Genomic DNA, 21,657 nt, shown 5'->3' on the forward strand with positions numbered 1-21,657 from the left:
TATCTGCATGCTTTTGTACTATTTCCTAGTGCAAATACTTCCTTGTGGTGCACAGAATAAGAATGTTCGGCCCTGTAATGTACTCCAAAAACCCAGACAAGCTCGTCATGTACCAAAATCTCAAGTGGATCTATGGCAAAGAGGAGTGAAGAGTTAACCACCTTCTTGGGACTGTAGGTTTTTCCTCAAGGAATGATCGAGGAAATCCCTGTACAACAACAGTAGCATTGGACAGAATTTCCTCGATCATTCCTTGAGGAATGAACAGTACTGGCGTGGCTGAGCCTGAAGAACCCTGTACATCAAAGGCACAGAGGGAAGGCATAAAGGAACTTGCATTGTGTTGTGTCTTGTAGCAAATAAATATAACAGATAACTCCCACTGCAGACTGTTCTAAAATACCACATGGTTCAGTAGTTCCTCCATCATGAATGGCCTGAGGAAGACGACCATGTCTGATCCGAGTAGTGAAGATAACCTGAATATGTGTGTTGCCCGACAGCTGTATTGTAAATGAGAACAGTGAGCGTGAGCATGGGTCCCTTGCTTGTTCACATGAAACATTGCTGTTAGGACACAATTCCACTTGAATCAAGTTGGCATGTAGGTTTTTGGCATCGGAGCAATGTGTGGCGAGGGTGCACATTCTAGTATTGCACCATGGGCACGGCTAGAAACTGCCCTCAAAAGGATATTTTTCTCATTGTGCAGGTGAATCTCCAGATTGCCTACCTAGTAACATAAAGGCTTAGAGTTACGACGGCTGGTCATGATTTCCATCCAGGTTTAGGAAGATCAAAACTATCGACTGACAATGGTCAAAATAGCGCTGCAGTATTTTAAACATTGCGTGGGAAGCAGATACGATAAACGTACTCTGCTTCCCATCCAATATTCAAAATACTGCAGAGAAGATGCCATGAATGAGCTAAACGACAATTAACTTTGTGGGTTGCAACATATGAACGATCACTATTGTATATTAAGCAACTCTGTATTATTGTTTGTAACAGCAAAAACTGTAAGCAATCACTCCCAGGAAGTCAAACATTTGGCAGGTAAGACACAGTAAGATTAAATAATTTGCCAGGGATCCCACACTTCGGTTAAGTGCTGTAACCGTTATTTGGGCCCAGTCTTCATATTGACCACATGTCATCCCAGATTTCGTTCATATAAATGTTTAAGGTTTGAGTTTCAAAAGCTGAATTAATATATTTTCAAAGTTGCCTTGAAAATTACAATTCTCTTCAAACATGACAATATATATTTCTAGAAACGTTTGGAGCAAAATGTCTACGGCCAGAACTTTACTTCCACAAGAGAAAGGAAGTTTGCAAAGTAAAGCGCACCGAAACAAATGTTGTTGGGTTTTTTAAACAGTTTTATCATAAAGACACATATGAAAGAAGGCATTATACAGTTATTCATTGTGTTCATTATTTCACACAAATGCAGCATTATGTACCCCACCCTTTTGTAATCACCCACAATTCGCACCGTATAAGGGAAAAAAGCTTGTCTAAAGCCATCAACATCAAATAGCTTCTGTACCAATGTTCTGCAGACAGAAAACAAGGTTGTTGCTGTGTTGCCCCAGCGCGAAAGCGTGAGAGCTAGGAAGCCTCAGAACAATCGGCCCTGGATTCCAAGATGGCTGTCGACAAGTGAGGACGTGTTTCTAGCCCTCCGCCAGGGCCTAGCAATATAGCACGCCTTTGTGCGCTTATAAGCAGCTTCTGGACTTCTAAGCGATCCCCAACACTTCCTGGGAAGGAGAAGGACTAACATCTCCCAAGGAATTCAAGCAAAAGTGCTGAAGGAAGGAAAAAGAGAAGGGTACTGCGCAGTACGGTGCGGTGCCAAGCCCACGTCCCCTTGTGCCCCGTGGGAGATGTGCTATGGAGACGGGAAACGGAGATCCCGGCAGGTCCAGGAAGCAGACCCCAGCACATGATGATTCTGAGAAGGAGCACTCAGATTGGTGGAGCTGGGCGCGGAGGGCAGCAAGAGAGCTGAGCCTGTGCGATACAACAGAAAACCACGCATCCTCCCAGGCCAAGCGGAGGAGCTGCAGAGACAGGCGTTTGCCACCTGAATGAGGTGTCGACCCAGATGAGGCTCGCGCCAACACAGCAAAGACAAAGGTACGTCCCGAGCACGGGGTACAATGAAGGCGGTTGCGGAGCATAGGGATATAAGAGGTACAGGCCAGTCCGCCAAGTAGCAGCGGGCCGGTTCAGCATTAACATCTAGAGGCGCTGCAGACTTGTGCGTCCCCCATCCCTCCTCACCCTACCCCACTTGAGCGGACAGAAGCCAGGAAGACCCCAGCAGCTAGCAAAGCAGCATGTGGGGGTGACCTAGGTGCGGCCCCCACTCCGCACCCGCAGCTTCACAAAGCATCTGAAGTAAGGAGAAGCAGGATCCTGGGAAAGGCAGCAGCGACTAATGAACCCGGATCCAGGGTGTATCCGGCAAACTGAGTGAGGAGTTGGAGGCCACCTATCACCAGTAATTGTGACACCAGGGGTAACCCGCAGGAAAGTGAACAGAGAGCTCGTGGCCCCATAAGGGGTGAAGAGCTAACAAAGGACCCCCCTGACACGGGCAGAGTCCAACATAGTGTTGCGAGAGACTCCAGGCCTCTGTGCGGTGGCAACACGGGATGATACCAAAGGCTATACAACAGGAGCAGTGCATAAGAAGCCAGGAGGAGCATCCCAGATGCCAGGGCCGAAGGCAAAGAATACGCTGGCCAAACCAAATGGATCACCTGACTCCCAGGGAGGCCAACTGGAACGGTGCTGGAAGCAGCAACAGGAGGACAACCAGGGAACGACCACTAAACAGCAAGCTATATGGGGCCAAGAGGCGGGAACTTCGCATTTCAAGGTGTTAAACAAAGAGGACCTGCAGGAATACCTCAAGGGGATGGAGGATCGAAGGGTGAATTAATTTCAGGTTAATTAATTTCAGGAACAGCTGGGAAAAGCTAACTTCGGGACTCACTCCACGAAGTAAAAAAGCAGATCATGGATTTGGGCTCTAGAGTGGACACAACAGAACAGGGCTTGCCAGAAGAAGTGAAGGACAGCAGTGTATTACTGGAACAATTAGCCAGGGCAACCCATAATTTGGAACTCCAGGCGGAGGATCTGGAATACCGTTCCCGATGGTCTAACATAAGGGTGAAAGGTGTGAGCGAGTCTCTCTTGGACGTCGACCTGAAGGGTAGGATGTAGCAGTGCTTTGGTAATCTCTTGACGGATACCCAACCGGAGGAAGTAAACATTGACCGTAAACAGAGTGGGCCCAAAGATGCGAGACCCGGGAGCAAGACCCAGAGATGTCCTTATGGCTCTCGCCTCATATACAATGAAGGAAGATGTTTTGAGATCTGCAAGAGCCCAACAGGGCCTCACAATTAACAGCAGCCTGGTCCAACTCTACCAGGATTTAGCACTGTCCACGTTGCAAAAAAGAGGAGCAATGCAGCCAGTGACCAACGTGTTAATAGCAAAAAAGATTGCTTACAAGTGGACATTCCCATTCGGCCTTCCGTTTATATGGGAGGGCAGGCAGCAGCTAGCAACGTCACTTGAGGAGGGGCTATCAATTCTGAACATGGAGGAAGCGGCACAACCGGAGTAACCGGCTATGGCTTTCCCTCTTGGAGAAGGCAATAGACCATGGGACTGGGGAGGAGGGGTCGGGAAAAAGAGGGAACCAAGGAAAGGACAGGGGGGCAAAACTGAAAGAACCGAGAAAAGTGAAGAGTATTAGGTGCAACTAGGTCTCAAAGCAGGCACGAGTAGTTAGTGTGTCGTTGCTGAACCTAGACGATAGGGGGAATGTTGGGGTAAATCTATACGACCAATGAAGCGCTGACAGAGATCGGGTCCGGGCAGGGAGAGGTGGGGTTGTGCATGTTGGAATCCATAGAGAGGTGTAGCGCAGCTCAATGGGTGAATTTCCCTGGGTTATACCAGTTCCAAGGCTCCAGGATAGTGTCTGGGGCGATTCCAGGGAACCTAGGTCCTGACCGGGCAGGTGTTCGGAGGGTGGGATGAGTTGGCAGGAGGGGGATGAGGGGTAGGTGGAGGGGCTTAAGAAGGGCGAGGGGACAAGACGAAGGGGGCAGGACTGATGAAAGAGGCATTGACATTGTTAGTAAAAGAAATGATGGGTCTTTGCAGGACAAGAAAAAGAAGGTGGTAAACTGGCATAGGTCTGGTGTTCATAGGAAAATGCCACTACAGTCACAATGTCTTTTAAGATCACTTCATATAATGTAAGGGGATTGAATTCCCCCGCCAAACGAAAGAAAGTAGAAAGACTACTGGATCGTAACAAACCAGACATTATCATGTTACAGGAGACCCATATAAAAAAGGCAGACAAGTTAGACCTCCGATTTCACCATTTCACACAAATGTATCAGGCTAACGCACAGAGTAGGACGGCAGGGGTGTTGATAGGCATCAGAACCTCCCTCCAGGCTAAGGTTATACAATCGGTGGAATACAAGCGGGGGAGCTATGTGTTTGTGCAGATACAATTAGGCCACAAACACCTAACCCTGGGAACTGTACATGCACCCAACACCAACCAGTCAAAAAAGCTGCCCTCAAGAACCTGGCCCTTAAAGATGCTAGGCGGGAAACGAGAGGTGAATAAAGTGGGTTCACATGCTTATCACACGTACATCAGCCACTATCCAGAATCTACTATATTTGGGTCTCGCGGCCCTACTGGGGGAGGTGGTGAAGCTAGACCTGGGGGGCAATAGCTCTGTCAGATCATTCACCAGTGACCATCTCGATACACAGATGGGAGCCGCGTAGGGCACTATGGGCATGGACACATTCCCCAGGGGGCTCCTGAACAACGCATATTTTACTGAAAATCGTAACTTCAGGGGTAGCACTGGGAGAGGGGGTTAAAAGGCCTTTAAGGTAGTCCTTCAGTGGGAAATAATAAAAATACAGGCCCAAATAAAACATCAGAGGGAAGTGGTAGAGAAAGACAGAGACCCAGATACAGGACACCATGCAATCCCTAACAATGGACAAGAAGCGATCCATATACACAAAATGTAAGGATCTTAACTCACAATTAGAACTTCTCAGTTCTCGTAACGCGGAGAGGTCCCTGCTGTATACTAGGCAGAGATACTATGTTAATGCAAATAAAGCACATAAACTTCTAGCTAGGCAATTACAGGAAGAAAAGAAAGCGCACCATAGTGGCAGTGAGAACGGGAGATGGCTCGTTAGCAACAGAAACAGAGCAAATAAATCAGTATTTTTTAAAGACTACTACGCTACCTTATACAAATCAGACCATCCTCACCAATAAAAAGTGCAACAATACATAAAACGAATATAGATGGCGCAGTTTGCAGATCCAGATAGGGCTATTCTGGAAAGTGAGATAACTAGACAAGCGGTAGAGGCAGTGATTAGAGTTTTGCCAAGCATCAAATCCCCAGGCCCTGATGGATACCCGGCAGCATTCTACCAGAGGTTCCGTACACAATTGAGTCCCATATTGACTAAACTCTACAACTCATGTGTTAACATTGGCAGAGTGACCCCCTCAATGTCAGAGGCTAAGGTCATTGTGCTGAGCAAACCCAATAAAGAGGCGACGCTGTGCGGTTCCTACCACCCGATGGCATTACTAAATCTAGACGCCAAGATCTATATGGGGGTGTTGGCAGCACGATTGGCCCCACCTCCTACAAGGGCTAGTGGGGATGGACCAAGCCGATTTTTATAAGGGAGGGGGGACATCCATGGGATAATACCAGAAAGGTGGCCCATCTGATAGAAAAGGTTGAGCGTAGAAGGATTCTGGCAGTGTTGATTACGCTAGACGCCGAGAAGGCATTCAATCGAGTAGAGGTGCCATTTCTAATGGGGACATTTACAGCATGGGGTGGGGCCACGTTTTACACAAATGATAAAGGCAGTCTGCAACAACCCTATATTGAGGATCTCGATAGATTTGTGCCTATCAGAGACTCCATACCACTGACCAGACGTTGCCCCTTGTCGCTCCTTCTATATGCCATATACCTGGAGCCATTCCTAAAATCCACTAGAATAAATCAGGAGATACAGGGAATTCCAATTGGGAATGAGGAATACAAATTATCGGCCTTCGCGGATGATATTTTCATTGCTATATCGAAGCCAGAAATATCGATTCCGGCTCTAATACACGGCTCAAGGGGGTACAGAAGGTGGAAGTGGAGAAGGTGGACCTGTTTAAGATAGATACTCTATTCTGTACCTAAGGCTCAAGTTAACGGGCTCAATCTCGACATTATATGAAGCAAACTTCCCAAGTTATTATATCCCTTTCAAGCGCTACCAGTTAGGATCCCACATACGTTCTTTAAGGCTCTGAATAAATTGGTTTCACAGTACATATGGCAGAGGAAAGCTCAGAGAATATCAATGGCCACACTGAGGGTGCCTAGAAAGAAGGGGGGGGTTGACCTTCCGAACTTTGAAAACTACTATGCGGCAGCCCAGCTGAGGGTTCTAAGGGAATGGTTCACAAAGGAGGACACTAAGCCATGGGTTAGAATGGACCAGATGGTGGCAGGGATACCCCTGGATGGGCTGTTGTGGTTGGACAAGGTAGATAGGCCTAAAAACGTGGGATTGAGCAGCATATTGATGGTGGTGTGCGATATTTGGGACAAGATGATTAAGACAGGCCACCTATCTATGATTCCATCAATGTTCACCCCTTCATTCAACAACCCACAATTTTACCTGGGAATGAGCTACAACTCCTTTACAGCCTGGGAAGCGGCGGAATGTGGAAAAGTGGAGGATATGATGCTCCAGGGGAAAATCAGATCCTTCGATAAATGTAAAATAGTTGGGTGTCTGAGCAAAAGAAAGAATGTAGTATTATCAATTAAGACATTGGCTAAACGTTGGGGAAGTTGGGTGGGGGGGGTTTAAAGTTGGGGAAAAATTGTAATTACACTGCATTGGTATGTTATGAACATGCTGCAAAAAAAGGGGTGTTGACTTTTGCCTCTCTCAGGCAGGCTGTTTGGGGGTCACAGGGCTCTCAAGTAACCAGTCATGTTGATGCTTGGAATTCTGGGACTTGTAGGTTCACTACATCTCAAATTAAGGAAAAAGAAAAGGAAATAAAAAAATAAACAAAACGAAAAGTCCCAGAATCAAAAGGAAAAAACAGGACTGAATGGATTTCGCTCACATTGTTAAGGAAAACCCTAGAGCTCTGGGGACACGAACATAAAGGATGGTTGGACATCTTTAGTAGCAGCCATGTCCGGAATTATCAAAATATATTAGAATGGGATCATAAAATGCAGAAAAGGGAACCGAAACGAGACAATTATATGTGAAACTGTATATCACCGAAAACACGTTTAATACTTCAAAATTAGAAAAAAGGGTCACTGGCACGTCCCACCTAATTTGAGGATCAACACATGGATATACAAATATTCGGAAATCGCCAATTAATAATCCATATACTATAGAAAATGACTTGTCCAATGTTTAGCATATTCTTTTTGACACCCGTACAACTATATTTACTTTGATGATTTCCCAAGTCTTTAGAGCATCCGAGTGGCCATGCACACCCAAATAAAGGTTGATGCAGCCACCAGTTTTGTTTTTTCTGTAGGCATGGGATCTGCATTTTCCAGGCACAGCCATAACGTCACTACTTGGTCATAAAATGGCAACTGCTAGCAAATGATGCGAGCACCTGGGGGCATTAAAGCAGAAAATGTCTATCAAAGAGCAAAAACTATTGGCTTTGGCAAAGCTTATTGTGATAGGAATTCTGTGCAAGGACAGACATACTGGCTTATAAATTAACTGGCCCGGGGCACACTTTAGAGATTTTGTTATATCAATAATTGATTTAGCTGTTTTATATCTACAATTAAGCCATTACATTTCAAAAGGATGCTCAGAACTGGACTCCAAGGTCCGAGTGGGAAGTGTTTAAAGCGCGGAAAGGGCATGCATTACTAAGTGGAAACGGCCATAGGGACTAGCATGGAAATGATCTGTCAATGAGTGGGAGAATAGCATGCACCACCCACAGGCTGGGTGTCCCTCTCTCCCCAACCTTCACTTACATGTTGATAGTTTCAGAGCCATCTGACAAAAATAAATTTTTTAAAAAAAAATAACAAAATATATATATATATATATATATATATATTCTTTCATCTAACTGATACACAGTCAAAGTCGGGTCGCACTCTCCATGGCGAAAAATAAATTCCAGGGCACTGGTTACTTCTTAATACTTTCCTTTTTATTGTATTCCGTGGAATCAAGGCAAAGAACAAAATTTAAAAAGCCATCCAAATAAGACTCTCCCATTCAGTGTGCAAGGGATAAATATCTGTACTTCCTGGATACCTGCATTTCCCTAGTATTGCGTCCTGCTGCCACCCAGGTAGGATCTCCTGCCTTACCTCATCCTATTCTTGCACCTCTGAATTCATCATCAGGTACGCTTACTTCTTTGGGTAGGGGACTAGGTTCCTTTCTTTGCAGTTAAGGCGTACCTACCACTGCCGCGGTGCGCAGGATCTATCCCTATGAACTGGCTCACACCTATTAAGGATTGAGATGCTACTTAAGAAAATACTTTCCACTAATCTTCTTGACTGGCCCAGATCATCATAAGACGCCTGTAGCATTTAGAGTGCAATATACCGAAAGGAATCAAGTAGATGGACACATGAATTAATTAGGACCATAGAGTATTGGGGCATCACAAACGTGGGTAAGTAAACACAGAAACAGTTGCCTTGAAGACGACCTAGTGTCGAAACACGCGTCAGCTGTAGGGATATTAAATCAATGGCACAAATGTATTGACTTTGCGAATCTTTCCATGACATAGGAGAACTACATTCCAGTGGTTAATGGGCAAGTCGCCAGCACAAGCACAATGACTGTTTCTCAAATGAGACTGCACGCATTGTCATTGCTGCAGGAGACAAAACAAACGGCCTACCGTCTTGCTAATGCAGCGAGTTTGAGCAATAGCATTTATCCACGTGCAATGTTAAATTCTTTAATGTTGATTGACCAAGAAAGCTGCACAGCGTGTTAGGTGAAAGTTGCTGCGATAATTTAAGTTGAAATCAACCTAAATATTCTCTACGTTTTTTCAAATACCGTCTGTAAAATGTTCTCAAAAATGCACCATTTCTACCTGGGAAGGAGTCGGGGTCCACTGCATGTTCATTCTTTATTAAAAAAGTAAATATAAAAATGTCTTCCCCCCCCATGGGAGTGACGATAAAGAGGGTATAGGAGGGCGAGAGAAGAACATTGTAGGAAAGATTGTGAGATCGGAAGAGGGAGCACCGAACCAATGAGAGGAGTCGGAAAGAGGGTTGAAGAACTGGACAAATGGGAGCAGAGATAGAATGGCGAAAGAAGGTGGGGTAAAACGTAACAGTCTCACCTTTGGAAATCCGATTGACAGTCATCGAGCGCTCAGCAACTGTCACTGCACTTTCATCCCAACAGAAGCCAGGCAGTCAGGAGGCGTGAAAGGGGTGATGGACTACTCGCCCCAGAGCAGGACGGGCACTGGGGGGACGATGCCTCTTCTAAGCGGCTGACAGCATGGACGACAGAAGGAAGTATAAAACGGTACATGAACTCGCAGCTGGTCATGCTGACTCAGCATGTCTTACTATCAGTACTGGCTCACGCCCAGTCACATCCTGGGTATCGCACTCCTAAACGCTCACACTAGGACCAGACCCGAGACGCTCCCCTTCAACGAGGTCAGAGCTTGCACAGCTCCAGGCAGGAATGTGCACTGTCCCTCCGTCCCCGCACACCACATCACTCTGTTCGTTGAATGTGCAACCCACTCTCACAGGCCTAACCCCTCTCTGGTCTGTTCGGCATAGTTTTGCCTGTAGGTAAAGCCCACTTCGATAATTATGTTTTAAGTGGAGTTAGAAATTGCCATTATGATATGGCATTCATAACGCGCCTGTACGCAAGTGTTTCTAGGCACTACAAGACAAGGGAAAGACAACAAACGATTTTACTAGGCCTTGTGTCATTCAGATCGTGCAAGTGCCACACGAGAAGTGCAGGGGAAGAGATAGGGAGTAGGGCAAGGGAGAGAGGGTAGGGAGAAAGTCAGACCCTCAAGGATTTTGCAGAATGAAATGGCAATTTTTGCGGCACAATTTTTATTGAATGCAGGATGCAATATTGGCACATTGCAGGAACGGGGCAGTGTGCAAGGCTACAAGAGAACCAGGGTGTCATTATGTGTACCTTTTTTTGTTGTTAATTTAATAGGAAGAGTCCTAGATATGTCTGGCTTGGCAAAACAGTGTTTGTTTTGGCTACGTTTTTTGGTTTAATGTGCATGCCTATTTAATATTAGCGGTATTGATCCTTATCAGTTGGAATCCTGAACATATTTTCCTTCTATGTTCTCCTATCCCTCAAACACCCACACACCTCTCACCCAATACACCTCACACATTTCACCAATTCCCCACCACAAATTTTCGAACCTCATTCTCAGTCATGCACATACTCAAATGCTCTGTCACATTGCCAAGTTACAATTTGCACTCTCTGGTCCCTGCCAAACTCCAAATCATACTCCCAACTCACACCTTGCGCTCCCCAATTCCTCCCGCAGTATACAGTCCTTCATTCTTTCCTGCTACTTCTGCACCTTGCATCATTTCTCCCATTCTATCACACTCTTCCTTCATACTTTCTCCCAATCTGCAGCTTACTGTCTCTTTCCAGCCAACCCCTCTGTTTTTTTGGCCTATTGCTACCCCGGAGCCCACGCTCCCCCCACTTTCTGTACCTCTGCTCCTTCTCCGATTTCTGGCCCACCGCCCTATTGCAGCCTCTCATGCACACTTGCCCACTGCTTCCCCCTCTGACCAATTGCTCTCCCTCCAACCTCCCTCTGCTTTCTTGTCTACCACTCCACAGCTCACCAATCACTCCCGATCTCACTCCTTTCTCTCTCATATTATGACCATCCGAAAACTAGATTTTGGCCTAGATCCTGAAAAAAATGGGGCATCTAAAAATAGAGCAGAGGATGTGCTATTTTTCAATAACCCATTTTTGGAATAGAGCACGTCACCTTATTGCATTTCAATGGGGCTGAGCTGTAGCGCAAATGATGCACTGGCCAGCCGCCTTGAATAAGTTTGTGTTGGAGGTGCTCTCCCGAAATTGGTCTACAGGCCCCTTGTGCATTTCACTGTGACAAGCCACTGTAAAATGCAACCCTAAAACACCACATTTTTTAATCTCATTTGGGCAACAGAAATGCAAGTAAGACAGCAGCGGTCACACACAAAAACAATACAAAGTTGGGTCAGTAAAGACCCTGTCATGCAGTGGCACCCCTGTGCACCTATTCAAAGTGGGCGCATAGGGTTGCCTACAATTTCTGCACATTTGAAAATGCATCTAGTTTGTCAATTTGGGATGCCCTTTTAAATGCGCAGAAACGCCTCCTGATTTGAGAAAAGTGGTGAAAAAAAGACATCTGAATGGGCGCAAATAAGAAGCACCCATTCAGATGACCTTTGTGGATTGGGCTGCTCTTTTTTTTGCACATGTAATGAGATGGGCTTGCGCATTTCATTTCTTGAATCAAAAGGTGTTGCGGAACCGGCAGCTTGAGTATAATACTTGCAAAAATGGCAATGTTCGCGGGTGTTTTTGCAAAAACAGCCGTTTTCATCCTTTTCTTTTTCAAACTGATTTTTTGTAGCATTTTGGGGGATAACAAAAATCACTATAAACGGGTAGGTGCGATCATAGCAGCAGGCTAAGAGTAAGTGCAGGCCGGCTCTCAGTAAGTGCAAGGAGGGAGGGGGGGCTGTAAGGTTAACAGTTACAGCCCCTAAGTGCGCAGTAGGCAAGGAGGCAGTGCAAGGAGGACTGGTCAAGGAGGAGCCTGGTTCCAAGTGAGACTCTGAGGGTATCAAGCAACCAGTCGGCACAGCAGACAGGTAAGTTAGCAAGGAACCGAGAGAGAGAAGACAGAGGAGAAAAGGAAGGTATTGAGCCGCTTCCTGAACCTCAGGTGGTTCGGCTCAAGTCTAAAAGGGGCAGGGAGACCATTCCAGGGGGGAGGCGCCTGCAGAGGAGCGAGATCTACCTCCCACTCTCTGCTTGGAGAAGGGTCTGACCCTCAGAGAGTTGGAGGTAGCTGAACAAAGGGCTCCAGAAGGAAGGTATTTCGGCAGAGAGTTGGATGTAGTGTGGGCCCCAACCCCAGAAAGCCTTGTGGACGATTCAGTGGGTCTTGGACTTGATCCTTGCAGCCACCGGGAGCCAGTGGAGAGATTCAGTCCCTCGGCTTGAGGTCAAGGATAGGTCTCGCAGTCCTGTTCTGGACTTGTTGCAGGGGGCGAAGAGTAGAGTTAGGCAAATTGAGAAAGAGACTGTTGCAGTAGTCCAGCCTGGAAAGAACCAGGGCTCTGGAGAGAACAGGTAGAAAACCTCCGAGGAGGTGAAGCTGGAAGTGGGCCTTCTTGGCAAGGTCTGTGATGCAAGGAGAGAAGGAGAGCATAGGGTAGAAGATGACACCAAGGTTTTTTGCTTTACTGGAAGGTGAGGGTAGAGGCCCAAGCAGGGCAGCCAGAGTGAGTGGGGGAAAGCGGGAGCAGGGGTCCCAATGAGGAGGATCTCCGTTTTACTGGCATTAAGGCAGAGATCGTTGGAGGCGCACCAATCCTGAATTGCAGATAGAAAGTCAGAAATGAGCGAGGGAGGAGAGGAGGCTGAGGGAAGCCTGAAATAGCCGAGTGCCATCTGCATGACACAAAGTTAGAAGAGAAGGTGGAGATCAGGTGGGCAAAGGGGCCAGATGGATATTAGAAGAGCCAGGGTGCGAGGATAGAGCCCTGTGGAGCACTACATGTGGAGAGGGAGGTGGTGGAGAGAAAGGACCCAAGTTTGACCTGGCAGGGTCGGTCCAGGAAGCAGGTGGTCAGCCACACCAGGGCCCGATGCGTGATGCCCAAGTTCTCTTGGAGACGATTGACAATGTCAAAAGAAGAGAAAAGGTCAGGGAGGATGAGGACAGAGGGAGAGCTGGAGTCAAGATTAGAGAGCAGGTCTTCACAGGTGTTAAGGAGAGCAGTTTCTGTGCCTCTAGCTGCTCTGAAGCCAGACTGACGATCATGGTGACAACCAACCGATTCAGTGTGGAGAGTAAGCTGGGAGATGGTCAGCTTATCCAGGAGTTTGCCCAGGAATGGAATGATAGATATCGGGCTCCAGTTAGCCGGACAGGTAGGATCAGTAGAAGGCTTTTTTAGGAGGGGGTGCACAAGGAAGTGCTTGAGGAGAGAGGGGAAAGAGTGATTGCAGAAATCAGCCAAGGCTGGAGCGAGGGTAGCAATGTTGTCCTTGAGGGTTCTGGAAGAGCAGGGGAGCACCTGTTTGGACGACACTTTCATAGAGCGGACTGCTTTAGAAACATTGTCAGGTATTATTGGAGGGGAGGAGGAAAAAGGAAGAGGAGAGGGAGAGGCGGCCGGAGGGGGTCTGAGGGAGAAAGAGAAGACAAGATGTCCGGAGTTTTAGTGGTGAAAAATGAGAGGCCAGAGCCGTACAGAGGGCCTGGGAGTGAACAGGAGAGTTGGAGACTGCAGTAGGAGTGGCCAGCTCTGTGCAGATTTTTAAAGAGTTTGGGCATGTTGTTAGAGGCCGCAGAGATGCGGGCTTGAATATGGACCCTCTTCTTGGAGAGGACAGAGTCTGTATTTCCTTTGGAGCAGGCGGCAGGCTAGTTTGTCGGAGGATGCACCCAAAGCCCTCCACTTCCTCTCAGCCACCTGGCACTTGCGTTTCAGGGGAGCGAGGTCGGAGTCATACCAAGAGTTGCACTTTGAGGTAGGCTTCGGGCAGATTCCCATGACAGGGGCAAGGATGTCCAAAGTGTTGGAGATAAAAAGATACAGGTTAGAGAGGGCTAATTCAGAGTGTGAGTCAGCTGCCGGAGTAGGAGGAGCAGAGAAAGTAGAGGCAAAGGCATCCACTGACACGCTTCATGGGCCGAATTACCAAGAAGGAAGGTGGTAGTGTTGGTGTAGGCTTTGCCTGGGGGACATGAAGTTTGAGGTGGGAGGAGAGCATAAAGTTGTCAGTCCAAGAGAGGAGTGGTGAGGGGGGGGGGATGCCTGAGATGATGAGAACATCCAAGGTGTGTCCAGCAGAGTGTGTCGTATCAGAGGGTAGCATGGAAAGGGAGAGTGTCGCAAAGCGCTGGGGGTCGCGTAACCAGTACCTTGAGGTCGGCCCAAGAATTGACTGGCTGAGGGGCCAAAAACCAGACCTGGGCTGCACTTGCAGATGTATCGAATTTATCCCAGGAAGCAGGATCACATGCAACACGCAGGGGCGGAGCCAGCCACAAAAATCTGGGGGGTGGGGGGGTGGCTGGATGGCAGTTTTGAAAGCTGGTAGTGTGTGGCCCATGAAACCTATTGCACTGTGGAAATCCAACCCCCTTACCGCCCCACTCCCCGCTGCCCAGGAGGCAGAATAGATATTATACCTTCCTTTGGCCCGCATCTTTCACCCCAACTCACCAGGGGCGTAGCCAGGATTGCGTAACAAGCGTGTCCTCGAGCTAATGTAGTAGGGAGAGCGGGAGCCTGATGAGGGAACTGGGCTTGTTGTGCCCCGGCTGAATCTGCAGGAGCTGCTGGGCATAGCAAGGGATAGAAAACCACTCAGTGGGTTTGGAGGCGTTCTCTCCCCTTCCCCCAGAACAATATTTAAATAAGAGGTCAAATGGTGCCTTTTACAGTACACTTGGCAGGTGGGAACTATTGTGATGAACAAAGCCCGATTGGTGATCTTGTAGTTAATACCGGGGGCAATAGAATATATTGGACGGAGAAAAATCTGGAGAAGGCCAAAAGGGTTCTTAATACATATCAGACTGCCTTATTGGAACACCTAACCCACTTGTCAGCAGACAGTATAGAGATTTGGATACAAGAACATTTGACTATGATGATCACTCAAAAAGGGTATTACTCTCCTGACTAACCATAATGGGAGACCGCATTATGATAAAACCATTCTGAACACAAACAGGGCCATGAGAAGTGAGGTAAGTAGTATTAAGAAAACGGTTCTCACCCCTCAGGGTGTGCTGCAAGCGACCCGCCAGGTGAAAAATAGATACAGGAGATAAGATATGAATCTCCTCCCACAAAAACGCACAATGGCAGTACTTAATCATGGCTGCTAAAACTAAAGAGGTGCAAAAGATGTAGAAACTATTAGGGAAGTTTAATTTTCATAAAGCTCAGCAAGTTACGTGTTGCATTGGGGAGCAAGACAGGGTAACCTTTATCTGTGATACATTCAATTACCATAACGTCCCAATAGTAGATGAAAAACGTCCACAGGAAACATTAAATGGTGTCTTCGACCAGGAGGACATTGAAATAAAAATGTGCATGAAAATGTGCAGACTTAAGGACTCTAGAGCCCTGGGTCCTAATGGGTATCCGGCCATTATGTCGAAAAAAAAAAATTCGACATACAAATACGTCGAATCAAAAGTGGCGCAATTTTATTTTTCGAATTTCTTGTTATTTATTTCTAAGGGTTTAGTTGGCCAAAAAAAGATGTTTTCTAAAAAAAGAAAACGGGGGTTTGGCAGGGTATCCCCCCCTCCCCCCCAAGAATTTCTTTTCTTTTTTTTTTTTTTTAAAGGCATTTGGAAAAAAAAAAAATCCGCTATTTTCATTTGACATATTTAGATTTCGAAATACTGACTGTCGAAAGTCACTATAAACCGTCCTAATGGCCTCTCGAATGTGGTATTGAAGAGAAATCCGGAGATCTGGTATGAAGTGTTGTACATCCTCTATACTAAGGTCTGTGAATAGGGGAATATACAGTCGCCCTGGGGAAGATGTATACTGGTTCCCATCTATAAGAAGGGTAGGAGATCCCTGCCTGAGAACTTTCGACTTTTAGCCATGTTGGATGTTTCAGGAAAAATCTTTGCATCTTTGATTCTGGTAGGCCTGGTAAAAATGAGTTCAATCTGTCAATTTGTTGTGCAAATTCCAAATGGGATTGAGGGCAGGCTCAGCAACAGCCCAATGCCAATGGCTCGTAGATACATTGGCTAGGGCAGGAAGAATTAAAGGCAACCCTGGCCTGTATATTGCCATGATGGACGTCAAGGGCACGTTTGATACAGTAGATAGGATAAAATTGTGGGAAAAGACGGAAGCACTTGGGTGCCCGAAAGATCTTCTGTCTGCGGTGCGCAGCCAGCATGAGAACACATCCGTTCAGGTTAGGTTGGACAGTAGGGGCACTGTGATACGGCCTATAGAGACCAGGAGAGGTGTTAAACAGGGATGTGTTATGGCGCCACTGCTATTCAAAATATATATATGGCTGATTTACCGGACTACCTGAAACGTGCAGACATCCGTCCACCGAACATCGCAGACGAGAAGGCGCCATGTCTGTCTTACGCTGACGATTTGATTGTGTGACCACACTTTGTTGAGCCTGAAAAGATTACTGCTGGAATTACAAGTATATGCGGATACCCAGGACTTAAAAATAAACTGAGAAAACGTAGTTACTGCATTTTGCAGATAAACAGGTATCTATCTATTCCTAGGATGGTGGTGGCAGGAAACTACATTAAACTTGTCGCTTGTTTGAAATATCTGGGTCTGGAACTGACCACTAGATGCGTTTATTGTGCAATTATTACGGGGAAAAAGCTCAAAACCATAGCTATTACGAACATGATATTCAGATGCATTAGAGAAGCATCGGGTTATAGTCGCCATGGCATCCGTACGCTATACAAGCAGAACTTTTGTGAATGCATACTATATGGGTTGGAGGCTCCAAGTATGGATGTTATGGTTAAAGACCATGGAGGGCAAATTCTGGATAAGAATTTTAGAATTAGGCCCAAGCGTTCCCCTCGAAATCATCGGTTTGGAAATGGGTCTTACATCATTGGTCGTCCTGGCCCTGAAAAGACGATGTCTGATGTCTATTATATTTAAAGTGAAAATTAACTTCGCTCTGCCCATTATTACAACGGTTAGAAAAGGAAATTGGAGCCAATCCTCATAGTATATTCACCATCTTCGTAAATAAGACCTTTGAATCAATTGAATGGGTAACTAACTGGGATGAAGATTTCCACGTTCTAAGGAGGAAATGTGTTGCAAAATTGGATAGATGGTATTGGACTTCTAATGAAAACCATTTGGCGACACTAAATCAGAGGGATGAAGAATCTAATCCATAAAATGTAAAGAACCGCAGAGTTATTTTAAAATATGCCCATCTCCCACACTGCACAGATTTCTTCTTTTGCTATGGGTAAATAAACTACCAGTTTTGACATCTATTGGCCCAGAATTTGCTACTGGTAAAGACGATAGGATTTGCCGACTATGCGGCATTGCTGGAAAAAAGGAAACTGCTCGCCACGTACTTACAGAATGCTTGACACATGGACCTCTTTACACTGTTAGGTCCTTTTGTTATCAATCTTGATAATATTAAAATGTATTCATTTTGGCGCTACTGCTTAAATACAGATACTAAATCATTGCACGTGGCATTTTACCATGTGCAGAGCGGTGTAATGGCTACAGGGAAACTTGCCAAATGGACTAAGAATAGCGGGAAGTAGCCTTTTTAAATGGTCTAAAGTTGATAGTTTCATTTTTATATGATGAATTGCATGAATTTAATGCAAGTGCAAAAAAGAGAAGAAAAAAATAAGGTATTGCAATGGGTATGACAGTACACTTGCTGTGATACATTAGGTAAAAACCACACAGTTTACAATCTGTTTTATAGGCTAAGACATAAAAAAGTCTATTAGAACCCTTGTCACCAACAATGCACAGGAGTATTTTCCAACACATTTTCATGATGCCTTTGCCCACTCTATACCAGTACTCATACTGATTGTGCCTAAACATGTCCATTCTCGTGCCCCTATGGTTTTCCAGTATTACCACTTAAGAAAATACTCATGTTTGCGTTGCCCATAATACCAGTAATGATACTATAACAAAACATGTTCATGCTGGCTCTGTCAATGTATACCATATCCCCAACATGCTCCCGTTGGCTTTGCCTTAATGTCAGTAAAGGAAAACGCCTTGTAACAGTAAGAAAACAGGTGCTTGGGGGCTTGCTGTTAAGATAGCCCAGCAGGTTGAACGTTTGCTGCTGCAGTCTGAGAGGTAGATAAAGGAGTACCAACTTCAGTTGGATGATGATGATGATTTTATATAAATATCTTCTTTGTACAGTGCTTTGGAGAAAGGTCTATAAAAATAATCATCATTACACAAATTTCCCCATCATGTTGCATTTGCCCTCTAACGCCATTAAAAAAGGTCTTGACAAACTAAGAAAACATTGCCTTGCGGGCTGCACAAATGCCTCTGCACGCCGTATCGCGCCTATGTTGGAACCATATCATGTTGCTTTTGACGTCGACACTGTAAAACAATGCCATGCCACAGTAAGGAAACATGCCCTACACTGCCCCATGTAATAACAATCATGTTGGCCTTGCCCTCTATGCAAGTCCAACATTCCATGGACCCAGTCAGCCCCATTGCAGTATTCTCCACCAACTCCAACCCCTCATTCACATAACATTCAAGTTGGCTTTGCCCAAAAAATAGAAGCAAAGTATATGCCATGATCTTGGCAAAAAATGTTTATGCTCCATTACCCAGTCCCCGGTTCACGGCCTCCCAGATACACTCACACACAGACACAGGAGACAGCTTAAGTCATTGACACGAGAACCCTGAACATTCACACGCACTTAATTCTCATTCGCAGGCGCACCCATGTACACCAGTCACACTGCATTCATTCATATGCATGCGCTTACAGAAACCCACTTGCATGTAAACATACATGAACACTCTTACTCCCCAACATGCGTGCACACATACATACATGCATGCAATCCATGCACCCCCGCATACACACTAACAAAAACCCTTTTTTCTTACCCGTTTCACTCTGGGCAAGCTCAGGGCCCACCCAGTCCACGCCACTGCATCTCAAAGGCTATTTTGTTAATCAAAGCATAGCTTATCATTGGAGGCATGGACCAACTAAAAATGGAGCCCAGCAGTTAAGCCTTCAGCGTCCACACAGGGGGTTTATTGATTATATCTCCTGGGCAGGCTTTTGTGCTCTGCACGTTTGCTGATGTCGCAGTCACGTTAACAAATGTTTTCTCAGTTCAGAGAATGGTGTATTTACTTACTTTTGAAGTTTAAAAGTACGTGTAAAGGTAAAGTAGACACACCTCTCCGAGGTGAGAAACATGACGGCGTCTTGCCGTCTGAGCCTGGACTGGGCGTCACAGCACAGTGATGACTGCTGCCTCAAAGTGGGGGGTGTGGGGCCCTACAGCCCTCCCAAGCCCATGCCAGGCGACACCCATGACAACACGCCAAAATGCATTCATTAACACCTACCTTTTGAATGTCAACGCACACATTACAGGGGTGCCTTGCAGGTGCCATCAGGCTGGTGACCACTCACTGGGTCATTAACACCTCGTCACCCTCCAGCAGGGAATGGCAGTGCGCAGGCTGGCTACAAATGGAGTGTGACAGCTGATGCCTTTGTGCCCTTTCTCATCTGTGCTCCTCACGCAGATCACCAGTGTTCCCTTGACTCACTGCAGTTTGCTTGTACCACCTGGACGGCATGACCTCTGGCCTTATTCCGCTCTGTAACCACCAGCAACCACATCCCTGCTGCCGTATCCAGTTTTCAGGAGGAATCATGCTCAGGAGATATTTTGTAGGCATTCCTCACATGGTCACTAGATGAGTTGGGGGCTGAAGTGAACAGCAGTGTGTCCAGTAGTTACTCGAGGGAGCAAGGGCACTATATATAACGAAGTCCTGCACACAATTGGAGATGATCATCCTGATTTTTTCTCTTAGCAAACTGGGAAAAGGCCATGATTTCAAGGCCAATGCAATCATGACCCAGTCTAACTTCAGCATAAAACATGGCAGTTTAAAATCACACACATCTCAAGGAATCACAGAGCACTTGGAAATTATTTTAAACGGGCATGTCTGAAGTTAAACAAGTGTCACAGAAGTCATACCTAAAGCGACACAGATTTAAAACGATAACATAGTTCTGAGCCTATGCTTGGATTTATTGATGCAAACATTTATTAGGCTTTTATATAAAACCATTGCTTCAATAGCGCTTTCGCCAAAGCACTTAATCTAAAACACTCCATTTGTCAACCTCAGAAGGATGACATTTTGAGTAGACCTTGCTAGTATTAAACTATGTGAAATGAAGATCCATCAAGGAGCCCTTATCTTGTCAGCTAGCTCTCCTTAAAATGTGCATAACATAGCATTTGGAAATGGAGTCTGGAGAGTACATTTCTTATTAATATAACACTTATTCCAGTGTTTAGAAGCAGGAGGAATAGGTCATGACCCACTAGCAATAATGGTAGTGTTGCATTTCGAAAGACTGTGGGGACATGAGAGAGTAGTGGATAGATATCCCAATAAAGGTTTATTTTTAACTGCACAGTACATTAAACAGCATACCATGTCGCAACTGAATAAAGTTAAATCTGATGTGCCAGCCTGCACTTTCTGAATCAGGCATTCACCCTTCTAAGGTGGATACATCAAGTACCATTACATTTAGTAGGAACACCTATTTTTACAGTGCTTAGAAATAGGTTGAGTCAAACATGAAGCACTATACATAAAAATATGATATTCGATCAACTATTCAGATTTGGGAAAATCTAGGCCATGTAACTTCAAGAAGTGGAGCATTTTTGCTAGTGGACTCTAAAAATGGAGCTCTGGGTCAGAGGTATCCAGTCTACCTGGCTTATATAGACAAACAACTCTCCAGCTGTACCTTTGCAAATATGGCACATTATAGAAATCCAACACCCACGTGCAATAAGGTAAACTTCTGACATGGGGTACTGTGATATAAGATTTCTTACGGTTCTTGGCCATAGATACTGGACATGCAGGGAGACCATGGCTTGATCTCGTCAAGATGTCCACTGTGTTCAGTCCCCAGATTTAGCCCATACATTTTGATGGCAAGTGCAATAGACCAACAGACCAACAGCAAGATTTGAGCTTACAGGGGGCATAAACAGATCTATGCCTTTCACACAAACTCAAAGGGAGAGTTTTTAAGTCTTCTGCAGCGCAGCGCAAAAAACAAGGGGGCCTTGCCAAATTGTTTGCCGTGGGTCATACCAAACCCTGCGACAGCCCTAGACTGCATGACCCAAGTATCACAAAGAGCGAAGGAACGTTAAAAAGACTGTGGCTTATGCAACTAAAGGAGTTACATTACTGAGATTTAGAAAGTGCACTGTTGCCATGTGCATAGTCTCCAGGAGCTTTAGTGAAACTAAAAAGGAAAAGGGCATGTTAGGTTAGTGGAGAAAGGGAAACACGCAAAATAGCTTTGGTACTATGTTGATGTGTGCCCACAGGAATACCCTAAACTCTGCGTGCAGGTCTGTTTCTAGGT

The 21,657-nt window shown here is 45.8% G+C and overlaps 1 protein-coding gene across 3 annotated transcripts in view; it reads right to left on the bottom strand.

Moving 5' to 3' along the window:
• The window catches only part of MAFG (MAF bZIP transcription factor G), a 317,483-nt gene that overhangs the window by 276,586 nt on the left and 19,240 nt on the right, over nucleotides 1-21,657 (bottom strand). Inside the window, exon 1 of one of the 3 annotated variants that reach the window (XM_069655305.1) lies at nucleotides 9,503-10,058. The exons of the other annotated variants lie outside the window; for them this stretch is intronic. The gene's annotated coding sequence lies outside the window, so the exon portion shown is untranslated. Of the gene's footprint in view, nucleotides 1-9,502; nucleotides 10,059-21,657 lie in introns of those variants that run through there. 3 annotated transcript variants of the gene reach the window in all.

Source organism: Ambystoma mexicanum, chromosome 3q (genome assembly GCF_040938575.1).
Source record: "Ambystoma mexicanum isolate Mex_15411 chromosome 3q, UKY_AmexF1_1, whole genome shotgun sequence".
NCBI lineage: Eukaryota > Metazoa > Chordata > Amphibia > Caudata > Ambystomatidae > Ambystoma > Ambystoma mexicanum.